A 12,381-nucleotide genomic window follows, 5' to 3' on the forward strand; every position below is an offset into this window, starting at 1 on the left:
TTTTAGGGCCTCAATGCCAGTCATTTGTATATCTGCCTGAGATGTAACTACATACCGAGTTTTGCAGCAAATTGAGAACTTCTTCTAGGGGATAGATTTTTTTTTACAAAGAGTATATATAGGATCATCTGGAGTGGGTAATTTCCCAAAATAAGGTCAAAATGTCCTAAATAGATCATTTTAACAGGCAATGTCCTATCCATGGGTATATTTCCTTTAAGAGGGACTACATATTTAGCTCATATAAAATCCAGCATGGCATGCTATGTTATCAATCAGCAATTGTTACCGCAGATTACCTGCTCCTAAAGCCGAGGTCAGATGGGTGTAGTTTACACTCTGCTGAGCAACATGTAAACCCCACCGCTGTCATCCTAAAAAAGATAGTGTGACCGGGCGGCTTCTAGTTTCGTGAAGCAGCCTGGTCACAGATCCATGGTGTGGGCTGCGTGCTTCCACGGCTCTCTTAGGAGCCTATGGTAAGCACTCTGGACAGCGCATGCCATGGAGCTGGCAGGCGAGTCGGCACTCGCTGTCTGTTCTTTTTTAGAAGCGCAGGTCCATGTGAGCGCTTCCATAGCAACCTATTGTTTCCTATAGCAGCGTTGTTTACACGCTGCTGTAGCAGCGTGTAAACCACGCTTTTCTGACCGAGGCCTTAGAGATAGCTCACTATCAAGCTGATTACAACATAAACTATCTAATTCTAAACCTAACCTCTTACCATCACTGCCAGTTTTGGCGTTTATATCACAGCAATTGCTTTCTCAGTTTTGCCGTCCATTACTGTTTTGTTATTTTTCCGCTGACAGTCCTATCAGGCTTTGTTTTTTGCAGAATAGAAAAATTCCATGAAGTCTTTCTTGGAGAGAAAAAAAAACTGCTCTTTTTCTTTAAATAAACACATTCACAGTAGAAATGATGTAACTTATTTATTCAACAAGCTGATACAATTATGGCGATACCAAATGGTAACATTTTTTATATTTTAATACCTGTGCATAATAAATGTACTTCAAAAAAATTGTCAATGTTTTTTACATATTGCTATATCCAAAGACCGAAAACAGTTTTATTTTTCCATTGACAGAGCTGTTTGGGGGCTTGTTTTTTTGCAGGAGAAGCTGAGATAAAGTTGTCAGCAAGAGCGGATAATAATTTGTTGGATCCATTACTTTTACCTGAGAGATTCCCAACAAATGTCTGGATAGTTATAATCTCCCATGATCACTATGTTGGGCTTTTTTGAGCGCTTGGCCATCAGATGTACAAAGAGTTCATCCATATATTCCTATAGGAAATGCCTACAATGGTGTCCTTTATGTTGTTCTCTCTTTGTATTCCTACCCAAACAGCTTGAAGCTTGAATCTCTGTGGAGATGAATGTTTTCCTAACATACAACACAATACCTCCTCCCAGAGGCGTAACTTGAAGCTCCCGGGCCCCGATGCAAAACTTGTAACAGGGCCCCCAACTATAATGCTTTACTCATAGTACTGGGTTCCCTATATGGAGAAGAGACGCCTTATGGGCCCCCTAAGGCTCCTGGGCCCGGGTGCAACCGCATCCCCTGCATCCTCTATAGTTACGCCCCTGCCTCCTCCCCTTTCTTAAGGTCTATTTCTTACCGGTCATGTGAAGGAGGCCTTATACAGTGAAGCCGGTGGCACACGAGTGTATTTGCACACGCAATACACAGATTATAGAACCCATTGATTTCAATTAGTTTGTTCACATGCATGCATTTTTCCTGAGGATTTTAGTTGAAGAAAAACCCAACGCACCATGCTCTATTCTCCTGCACATGTGCACAGCAAAAGGTCTCATAGAAGTAAAGTAGAGGGTACATAAATGCATACAAAATATGCTAGGAGATGCGTGAAACACTGCGCAATTGTGCAGGAAAAAGAACACATCTGGAGCTCCTTAGACTCTTTAGCCATTTCAATCGGTGCATTTTATTTTTCATGCAAATGAGCTTGCCCTTCAAAAAGTACAGTAAAAAACACCGACGTGGGCAAAAAAAGCATCGTTCATTCTGTAGGAACACTACACTGGTGCACATAGGCTTATATGACGCTGGCATTAATGATATCTTCACTACATCCTGTGGTCAGTAGGATTACATTTGTATCCAATTTATATAGTTTTGTAACATTTTATTACTTTTGCACAATAAAAACAATTTAAAAATGGTGTCACTGCATTCAAAGATCCGGAACATTTGTGTTTTTCTGTCTACAGAGCTGAACCAATGACTGACTACTGTAATTGGCACAAATAAAAAAGCAAACAATTACAATAAAAGGCCCAGCCTCCTCCACCCCTTAATAGCCGGCCATCTCTCACCTTATTTCCCCGTCGCCGGTGACAAAACTAAACAATGTCATAGAAGAGGGAGAAATATGAAATTACACTCACCGGTAGTCAGCGGTAAATGTAATTGTAGCATTAATATATTATGAAGTATATGTGTACGGTGACACTATACATAGAGTATCATAATATCATCCTATATTGGGCATGTGGTGCGTCTGACATGGTCAGGCACATCCTAATACCATACATAAAAAGAAAAAAAAAAAGGGTCCGGCCTCCTCCACCCCTTAATAGCCGGCCATCTCTCTCCTTATTTCCCCGTCATCGATGACAATACTAATAGATGTCATAGAGGAGGGGGAAATACAAAATTACACTCACCAGTAGTCACTGGTAAATGTAATTGTATTTTTAGTCATTTATGGAGTATATATAAAGTGTAACACTATATATATAGTACCATAATATCAACGCACTCTGCGCATGCGGTGCGCCTGACATGGTCAGGCACATCCTCACGCCATACATATTAAAAGAAAAACAAAGGTATACCACCTGTATGCCAGATGTAGACATGGCAGTAATCATCCAGCTTGGTCTGATGGAATTGCTGGGCTGCTCTTGATGACATCATCGGTGTTCTTCTGCTTCTCTTGATGGTCTTCTGCTCTTTCTTGATGGTCTTCTTCTCTTGATGGTCTTCTTGGGGCTTATGAGATCTGGCTCTGATGATCTTAAAGAGCCGGTGTGCTGTCCAGGGTTTTCCAGTTAGTGCTGACAAATGAAAACCCTGTGAATAAGGCCTGATGGTCTGCCGATATGGCCGAGTGGTGAGCTTCTGCTGCCTCTATCCTCTCGAGATTAAATGGTCGGGAGCCGCGCCGGATGTTGTTTGACTATAAGAAGAGGAAGCATAGGAATTTACCTGGTATTATAACTTCTCATGACAGCACTGGATTACAGTTCAAAAAGAAAAAAACTAATTGCAATATAAAAATTTATCACCCTAAGGGCAAAGTCAGACAAGTGTTTTTTTTTGCTTGCGCCTATGTGCGCCAAAAAGGCATATCTGATAGAGCCATTGGCTCCCTATGATTTGTTCACATGTCCGTCTTTTACAGGCGCAAAATACTCACACATGTAAAAGAGATGACATCCGTGCGCTGGGTGGGTCCGTGCAACGCGGAAAGATTCCCCACGGGGAGTCCCCTTATCACTGAACACTGTGACAGCACTGTCACAGTGTTCAGTGACAAGGGGACTCCCTGTGGGGATGAAGCTGTCACAGCTGTCGCAAAGGACCATGATGCCATTCCATTGCTTTTAATGGGACCGTTGCTACTGCCGCTGGCCCCATTGAAAGCAATGCGATGCAGTCAATCCTCACAGTGACTTTTGTGGAAGGGCTTGAAATAGAAGCTGCTGTAAAAAAAATATATATATATACACCACCTCTCTGCTGCTATGCAGCTCTGGCACATGTTGTTGCTGACTGCCAGCACTGCTCTGAAGCAATTTCAGCTGGCCTGGAATTTAAAAATACCCACCTCCTAAAAGAGCTGTGTCTGATTGGCTGAGCGTTCAGCCATTCACAGGCAGCGCTCAGCCATTCATTGAATGACAGCTAAGCGCTGCCTGTGAGTGGTCACAGCGTTCAGCCAATCACAGGCAGCGTCATTGAAAGCAATGGGCATGGAGCTACGGTCAATTGCATTTTGCACATGCATGCAACACATTCTTTGCTCAAAAAAGACGCTCGTCTGACTGAGCCCTAAGGCCAAGTACAGACGGCCGGGGAGGAATCCAACTGTGAGATCTCGTAATGGAATCAGACCTTGTTCCCCAGCAGAGACCCCTGGCTTACCTGTCCGCTGTCTTCTTTCTGCGCTGCAGATGTGCCGGCTAGTGCGCCGCCACACATGCGCAGTGCAGGGCTGTTGCACCGGCAATGATGCAGATGTGTGGCAACTCGCTGCGGGATGGACAGCTTCCATTGACTGCAATGGAATTCATCTGTGCGAGCCTCACACTAGAATAGGACATGCTGCGATTTTTTTTTCCCAACGCCAGCAGAAAATCGCAGTTTATTTCCACTCGTGGGCATGGAAAAGTGTTTTACTTAGCATGTCTAAGGGCAGTATTTGCTGCGGGATCCAGAGGTAAACACTTGCTCCGGATCCCGCAGTGCAAATACGCCCGTGGGCATTGGGCCTAAGACTACTCGCACATGGACAGATTTAAACTTGTGTCTCAGATTCTTCAACGGAACTCACATCAGCCGACACACAGACACATCATCCATGCGCTGTCCGATGTGCGGGACATCACACATTATCATGTGCGTAAAATTTTATTTTTCATGAACTATTCATACGAGTAGAAACAAGTCCCCCGTAAATATACCCGGTCCAATCAATACGTTTAATTTGTCTTCAATTTTCTAACCAAAAAAATCGGTTCGAAAGTCAGATGGAAAAATCTCCCGTATGAAAGTGGCCTAAATCAGGTTACTGTAAGTTATCACTGATAGTCACAGAAATTCAAGTGTTCTTCCTAAATATTACAATCTAAACATTCAAGACATATACAGTATATACACCAAGGAAGCTCATAAAGGTGATATTAGAGCTACAGCCCATGTCTAGCACCATAGTGAGGCTTAGACATATACAGTATATACACCAAGGAAGCTGATAAAGGTGATATTAGGGCTACAGCCCACGTCTAGCACCATAGTGAGGCATACACATATACAATATATAGACCAAGGAAGCTCATAAAGGTGATATTAGGGCTACAGCCCATGTCTAGCACCATAGTGAGGCATAGACAAATACAGTATATACACCAAGGAAGCTCATAAAGGTGATATTAGGGCTACAGCCCATGTCTAGCACCATAGTGAAGCATAGACATATACAGTATATACACCAAGGAAGCTCATAAAGGTGATATTAGGGCTACAGCCCATGTCTAGCACCATAGTGAGGCTTAGACATATACATTATATACACCAAGGAAGCTCATAAAGGTGATATTAGGGCTACAGCCCACGTCTAGCACCATAGTGAGGCATAGACATATACAGTATACACACCAAGGAAGCTCATAAAGGTGATATTAGGGCTATAGCCCATGTCTAGCACCATAGTGAGGCATAGACATATACAGTATATACACCAAGGAAGCTCATAAAGGTGATATTAGGGCTACAGCCCACGTCTAGCACCATAGTGAGGCATAGACATATACAGTATATACACCAAGGAAGCTCATAAAGGTGATATTAGGGCTACAGCCTATGTCTAGCACCATAGTGAGGCATAGACATCTCCCATTAGTAGTACTATGACGTTATAACATACCAAGCTGAACCAATACAATTTCTGTTTATACTTACTGGTACAGGGATGTGTGGTGGTCGCATGTGCAGGGCTTGCACCATGTCCCAATTGATATGCCGGAAAAACTTCTGGGCTCTGATGTCACCGTGGACCCCTAAGCGTGTCGTAGGATCTTCCCGGAGGAGCTAGAAAGGTTTAAATGTAATCTTATAATTTGAACTATTATTACTGTCCTGGTCTAGTATAACATGTATTACATAGAGAATATATTCACCTTCTTGATGATGTTCTTCGCCTCGATGTTGGAGGCATTAAATCGTCCTCGATGATACTTGGACCTGCTGGTAACCATGATATTAAGAATGATACCTAAGGCATACCAGTCGATGGCAGCATTGTACTCCTCCCCGCTCAGCATCTCAGGAGCCATGAAGTCCGGCGTTCCAGCATATCCGGAGGCTGTGCGGTCTCCATAGATGTCCTCGAGGGCCAACCCGAAGTCAGCGATCTTTAGATGGCCCGCTGAAGTCACCAGGATGTTTTCCGGCTTGAGATCTCTGTGAAGTAGAGGAAACAATGGTTTATTCCCATTCATACTGCTAAGAGAGAATCTGTCCCATTAGCTGATTTACTTTATAAATATATGAAGATGTTACCTAATGTGCGCACAAACATCCAGAATTAATATATCTAAGTATGTTTTATATCAGATTCCAAACCATCTACTATAATATAATCTGGGATTACAGACCCGGCCTGAGTCCATTACACCTAAAAAAGACAAGAATATATTTACCGGTGGATGATGCTCTTCGCATGCAGGTGTTGGATACCGCATACAAGTTCTGCTGCGTAGAAACTGGCACGAAGGGGAGAGAAGAGAATTAGTATCTGGAGGCTGACAGAAAGCTCTGAAGAACACAGTACAGAAGAGCAGAAGATCCACCATGTGAGGTTATTACTATAGACTGCAGGGATCACACATCTCATTCTTCATGCTACATGTTCTCTAATCCTATCTTATTCTGCATACTACAAACATGGGGATAAGGACTCCTGCACAGGGCAGCGTCATATGTGTTTGTGTTATAGATCAGTGGGCTCTCTGTGCGACACCCTATAGAGCCTCGAGAAGATATATCATCCACTGGAGCAATGCAATATAATGTTACATGTGGTGGAGCTATTTTTTTTCTTTTTGCAGATTAATGGCCGCCAAACAGTGCCGATATACAAGAACAGCCATTTCCCTGCTTTAGGTGCAGTCCTATGCAAGCACTGTGTGACTTAGTTATGTATAAGAGATGCTGCTATTACTATGTGAGATCCATGATCTACAGGTTCAGACCATATAGAGAGTAATAAGCCTAGAATTGGATAAAAGTCTTTTAACAAAGTGTTTCAGTACTAACATCCACTGGTGTAACTATAGGGAATGCGGTTACACCTCAGCCTAGGAGCCTTAGGGGCCTATAAGGCTTCTCTTCTCCATATAGGAGTCCAGTACTATGAATAAAGCATATTTAGGGGTCCTGTTAGAGGTTTTACATTGGGGCCCAGGAGCTTTAAGTTACGCCTCTGTGTTAAGCAGTTAAGTGAAGTTGGGTGGCCCCAAGATAAACTTTTGCACCCGGGCCCATGAGCCTTTAGCTACGCCCCTGCTAACATCCTATAAATGGAGAGTATAGTTGCAGCTTCTGAGTATAACACTCTATTCTAGGTACAGTCCCTTAATGAATGGAGTCCATCATTGGACCTTGTATGTGGGCAGTAAGGCTAACAATCTAAAGGTTCCTTTACACAGGACTACTATAGGTTACATAAGCGCCCAACAGCCATTCCATGAAGAGCCGCCCAACTATCGCCCCTGTGCTTTACAAGCAGTGATAGTCGTTCTGTGAATGGAGGCTGAGTGGTTGAAGATCATGCTGACCCGCCGCCTCCATTCACAGTAAACAGGCAGTCATGCATTGTAGAACGATTGCCGGTTTACACGGCCGATAGTCGCTTGGTTTTTAGTTCTGCTAAGTGACTCTGACCAGTGATCGATTTCTCGCTCCATACCCAGTACACGGGACGGCTATTGCCTGAATTTGCTGCTTCCAGCGATAATTGCCCCGTGTAAGGGTAACTTCACTCATGTACTGTCCTCTTCATGTATAACCTACAGGGAGATGTTTATTAGCTTACGACTACATTACCGTGCACAGGGGCTGTCGAGACACCCCTTCCGCTGTAGAAGTTCATCGAAGTCTCCGCAGTTGATGTACTCCATTCCGAGCAGCACCAGGTCCTGCCATACAGAAGAGCGATACAAGAATGTGAATGTCTAGGATCAAGTTACCAAATGATTGCAGCGTCTTCATTCTATACAGACAGGAACTATCAGAGGTTGATCCAGGGATTATTCTGACCGCCATTATAGAGTCGGGAAGGAATTTTCCCCGAAAGGGCTAATTGGTTTCTGCCTCCTGGGGTTTTTTGCCTTCCTCTGGATTAACAAGGCTGACCTAGATGGACCTTGTCTGTTTTTAATGGTATCATTTAGTCTACTATATAATGTATGGGAACAGTTTTACATTTGTAAGTGTGGTGAAATGATAAAACGCACTGATGCCATTATCCTGCAGATCTTACTGTGACACAACGTTATTCTGTGGGTCGGTACGATAACGGCGATTAGCAAACTTATATAGTTTTTATTAAGTTTTACTACTTTTAACCTGAAATATTAAATTTTCAAAATTCTTGGCACCAGAGGGATATTAATTTAATTTATTTTATGACAACCAAACTGTACTGATCTTTCATTGGCTGCAGTTATCATGTGGTTTCCTGTGACATCATCTGTCACAACAATCCCCGGGAATGCAGCGGGCTCCAGGGCTGGATCCCGGAGGCTGCAGAGGGGTAAGTATATCTCAATTTATTATTTTAATACAGAGGGTCTTATTGAAGAGGAGTTGTCCAGTAACTGGACAACCCCTTTAATTTCAAGTGACACAAGCTGCCATTTATCATGCTATGTGAGAGACAGTTACAAACTAATTACAATGAGAGCAGCCTGTATTGTGGAGAGGGGGGTCTGCAGACCACCAGCTTAGGAGCCTGGTTGCAACAGCAACAATTCAATACCATGATGCCCTGAAAATAAGACCTTGTCTTATATAAATTTTTGTTCCTAAAACAGGCACAGGGTCTTATTTTCGGGGGATGTCTTAGTAATACTAAGCTAGTAGCCGTGGTCCGGGTTCCTCCCGCTAATTTGCAAAGTTCCGTAGCTCCGCCGGGCTTCCTGCACTCCTTGACCGCTGACAGATCATCACTTCCTGGCTGCAGCATTCCTAAATCCCACCTCCAGGAAGCGATGGCTCTGATTAGCCAGCGAGCACTGCTGTCAGCCAATCACTGCAGTGCTCTCTGAACCAACGCGATGGCTGGTGAGTTCAAATGCTGCGGAATTGTTACGGAATTTCAGCTACAGAATGTGCACCGATATTCCCTAACAATGTGCAGTACAATGTAAATGAGAGGGCTTTTAACAAACCCCATTCACTAACAATGGACACAACCTGCAGTGGAGGATAGTCATGCAGCATGCGTCATCGGTCACAGGAAAGTCATGGATCTTCATTGTGGATTTCATTCAAGGCAATGAGTGACGTCCGCAGTGAAAATCAGCAGATTGGCCCCCGATGTTTGCACATACCCCTGTGGTTTGCTTTTATGTTTGTATTTGTTTTTAAGTGGTTCAATTTGTGTCTCTAGAATTCTGATTAGAGTCCTTGCACGTGTAGCACCCAGTTTTTGGTATTTTCGGTTGTGCTTGTTACTGTTGTTCACCTCGACATCCATAGACTCATGGCTCCCATATCCCTGTACAGATATACTAGGACATTAATAAGCATAGCATTGTACACCTACAAACTGAATAGCGGGCATTCATTATAATAAAGGTATTGTATATTTAACGGCTCCTCAGTGGAAAGTGGGGCCCATTGTGACTATTGCTATGTCAGCCCAAGATCTCGGTGGATGGAAATGTCTTACTGTTGCACAGCTCACAGATACTTTGTATCACTACAGCATCAGGTACATATACTGGTATTTGTTCATTTGGAAGTAGTCATAAATGTACCTTTGTCTGGAAAGCAAATTGTCCATGTAGAAGAAAGGGGCTGCCAGATGCAAGTTGTAGCACCCGCCGCTCCACCATCACGCGGTCCTCTCCTTCGGTAAGCAGGCTTCTCTTGGCGATGACTTTCACAGCAAACTTCTGCCGAGTAGAGTTGTCTTCTGCCAGCACCACCTAGAAAAATAGTCCTTTATGAAGACTCTTTAAAGAGGACAAATAGAGCAAAAATCCGAAACTAATCTGAAGGTTGGATTCACAGTGCAGGTTTGCAGTGCGGATTCTTCAGCGCAGCTCCATAGCAATCTACAGTACAATGCATCTGGATGGAGATCTGTGTAACAGTAGGGAATTACATGTTATGCAGTAATATTAATGCTGTGTGCAGAGCAAGAAACATGTGAGGAGAAGACGCATTGTAGTTCCATCTTACTAACAGGGTCTCAGACAATGATCATGCAGCTTTGTCATCATCAGCCTCTTGTAGGATTCTACTATATTAGAAGTATCGCACGCGCTCTAGACTTTACATTGTGGACCGTTGGAGAAGCCAAAGTATAGAACCTCTTGTATCAGAACAATAAAGCAGAAGAGCCTGAACACATCACTTCAGTGTTTTTCAAACCTGTTTCACATTCCATGTTCTGTATATGCCGTGTGCAGGCACATCCTAATGCCATACATACATGTGATAGTCAGTCCGTCCAATAGTCCAATCCATATTTTAGCCCCATTTGCGGTGGTGAGAGGATTCACCTATATGCTCTCCTCAGTCAGTAAGTAACGGCCGTTTTCTGTGATTGTTTTTAATTCTCTATATTTCCCCTTCTGTGATGCATTTATATTAGTGTAGGGACCCACTACAACGCAAGGAACCGTGAAGTGGTTAGTGGGCTCATGTATCTTGGCCAACATCCAACCAATGCCTTGCATATATTATCTATCATTCACATGCAGCGTGGCTTTAAGACTCCAGGGGGAGCCCAGGGGGGCAGTACCAATGTGGTTCACTGATAGAAGTGTAGGGCAACCCGCCGAATTATCATGGCATCATTAATAGGTTGCTGGTCTGCATGGTGAACTACATATATCAGAATGGTCTGGCACTTTGTATCCACTCTGTGTGGGAGTATACACCAAGCAGCCACCCCCCTCATTATCAGGAGGCAGTGTGAGTGGTGGTCTCATCAGTGTATAGGTGTAACACAGGTGTAATTTGCTCCCCCATTTGGTAGTCAGCCTACCTGCATGGTGAGAGGAGGATGCATCTATATGCACTCCTTACTCAGTATTTTACTATTAGTAGAAGAGCAGAGAGCGCTGACAACATTGTAGCTGCCTGGGTTGGTACTACAGACAGTGAATTCAGGGGGAGCTTTGCCTGCAGTACCAACCCAGGCCTCTGTATTATGGGCAGCGCTGTCTCCTCCCAGCACTGCCAGCATGCCCAGTGAATAGCTGTATTTACTGCATAGCAGGAGTTTGGGGTTCATATTATGTCTGTATAACTTTTTATTCATGTATTTTTGGGGGGTGAGACCTAGAAATGTCAGCATTGTGTTTTGGGTTTTTACAGACTTTACTATGCAGCATAAATCGCTTGAGAACATTATACTCCGGATCAGCACGATTAGAGCAATACCAAATTTATACAGTCCTAATGTTTTACTACTTTTGTAAAGAGGGGCATACATTGAACTCACAGGGCCCCACAGCAAAACTCAGAATTAACTTAGGGACAGCATATCTATAACAGTGGCTCAGCTCTAGTATACCTCTAATACAATCATATCATAGAGATGCTAGATTCTACACTGTGATAGTGATTACAGTGCTGTTACCTCCAGTGATCACATGTGACATCTCCTCTGATTGATGACTTCTGGTTTCGCTTTTGTTCTTTGTCTGGGCCCAGACAGCCACTAAGATTTCTTCTTGCCAAGATTCATCCCTGCACATTCCCCATCCTACCACTAGCTCTCACTATCTCTCCATAGTATTGGTGTCTCCTCTGTGGCCCCAGAAAGTACCGCTGTCCCCTCTATGTGTCCCTACAGACTACTGGCGTCCCCTCTGCGGTGCCACAAACTACTGATGTCCCTTCTGTGTCTTCCCTTTCCCCTTAAAGGGGTTGTCTCGAGGAAGCAGTGAATTTTTTTTTTTTGCCCAGTCCCCCTAATTAAGCATACATTACTAAGCCCCCCTGTAAATGACTTTTCTAGCTGGTTTGTACTTACAGTTCCAGCGTTTCAGCAACTTATAAAAATTTTCCCAAGATGGCCGCCGGCTCTTTTCCCTTCGCTTGCTGTAGCCCGACGTGCGCGCTCCCGAGACGCTACCAGCTGTGTCTCCCTGACAACCAGACGCCCCGCAGCCGCCGACCAGCCCCCTGGATTGAATGGGGCCGACCACGGCACACAGTCACCCACCGCCAGGCAGCAGGTAACCGGCGCAGCCCCCCCCCCGGCACAGCGACAGCCCCCCCCCGGCACAGCGACAGCCCCCCCCGTGACAGCGACAGCCCCCCCGGCACAGCGACAGCCCCCCCGGCACAGCGACAGCCCCCCCATCACAGCGGCAGCCCC

At 44.3% G+C, this 12,381-nt stretch overlaps 1 long non-coding RNA gene across 1 annotated transcript; it reads right to left on the bottom strand.

Annotated features, from left to right (window-relative positions):
* Nucleotides 1-6,474: 6,474 nt before the first annotated feature.
* On the bottom strand, nucleotides 6,475-11,681 carry LOC136627089 (uncharacterized). Its single transcript, XR_010792751.1, has 4 exons — nucleotides 11,638-11,681; nucleotides 9,803-9,973; nucleotides 7,866-7,957; nucleotides 6,475-6,523 (listed from the first exon to the last, which is right to left on the bottom strand). It is a non-coding gene; the product is annotated as an uncharacterized lncRNA (long non-coding RNA).
* Nucleotides 11,682-12,381: the final 700 nt, after the last annotated feature.

This window comes from Eleutherodactylus coqui, chromosome 5 (assembly GCF_035609145.1).
Source record: "Eleutherodactylus coqui strain aEleCoq1 chromosome 5, aEleCoq1.hap1, whole genome shotgun sequence".
Taxonomy (NCBI): domain Eukaryota; kingdom Metazoa; phylum Chordata; class Amphibia; order Anura; family Eleutherodactylidae; genus Eleutherodactylus; species Eleutherodactylus coqui.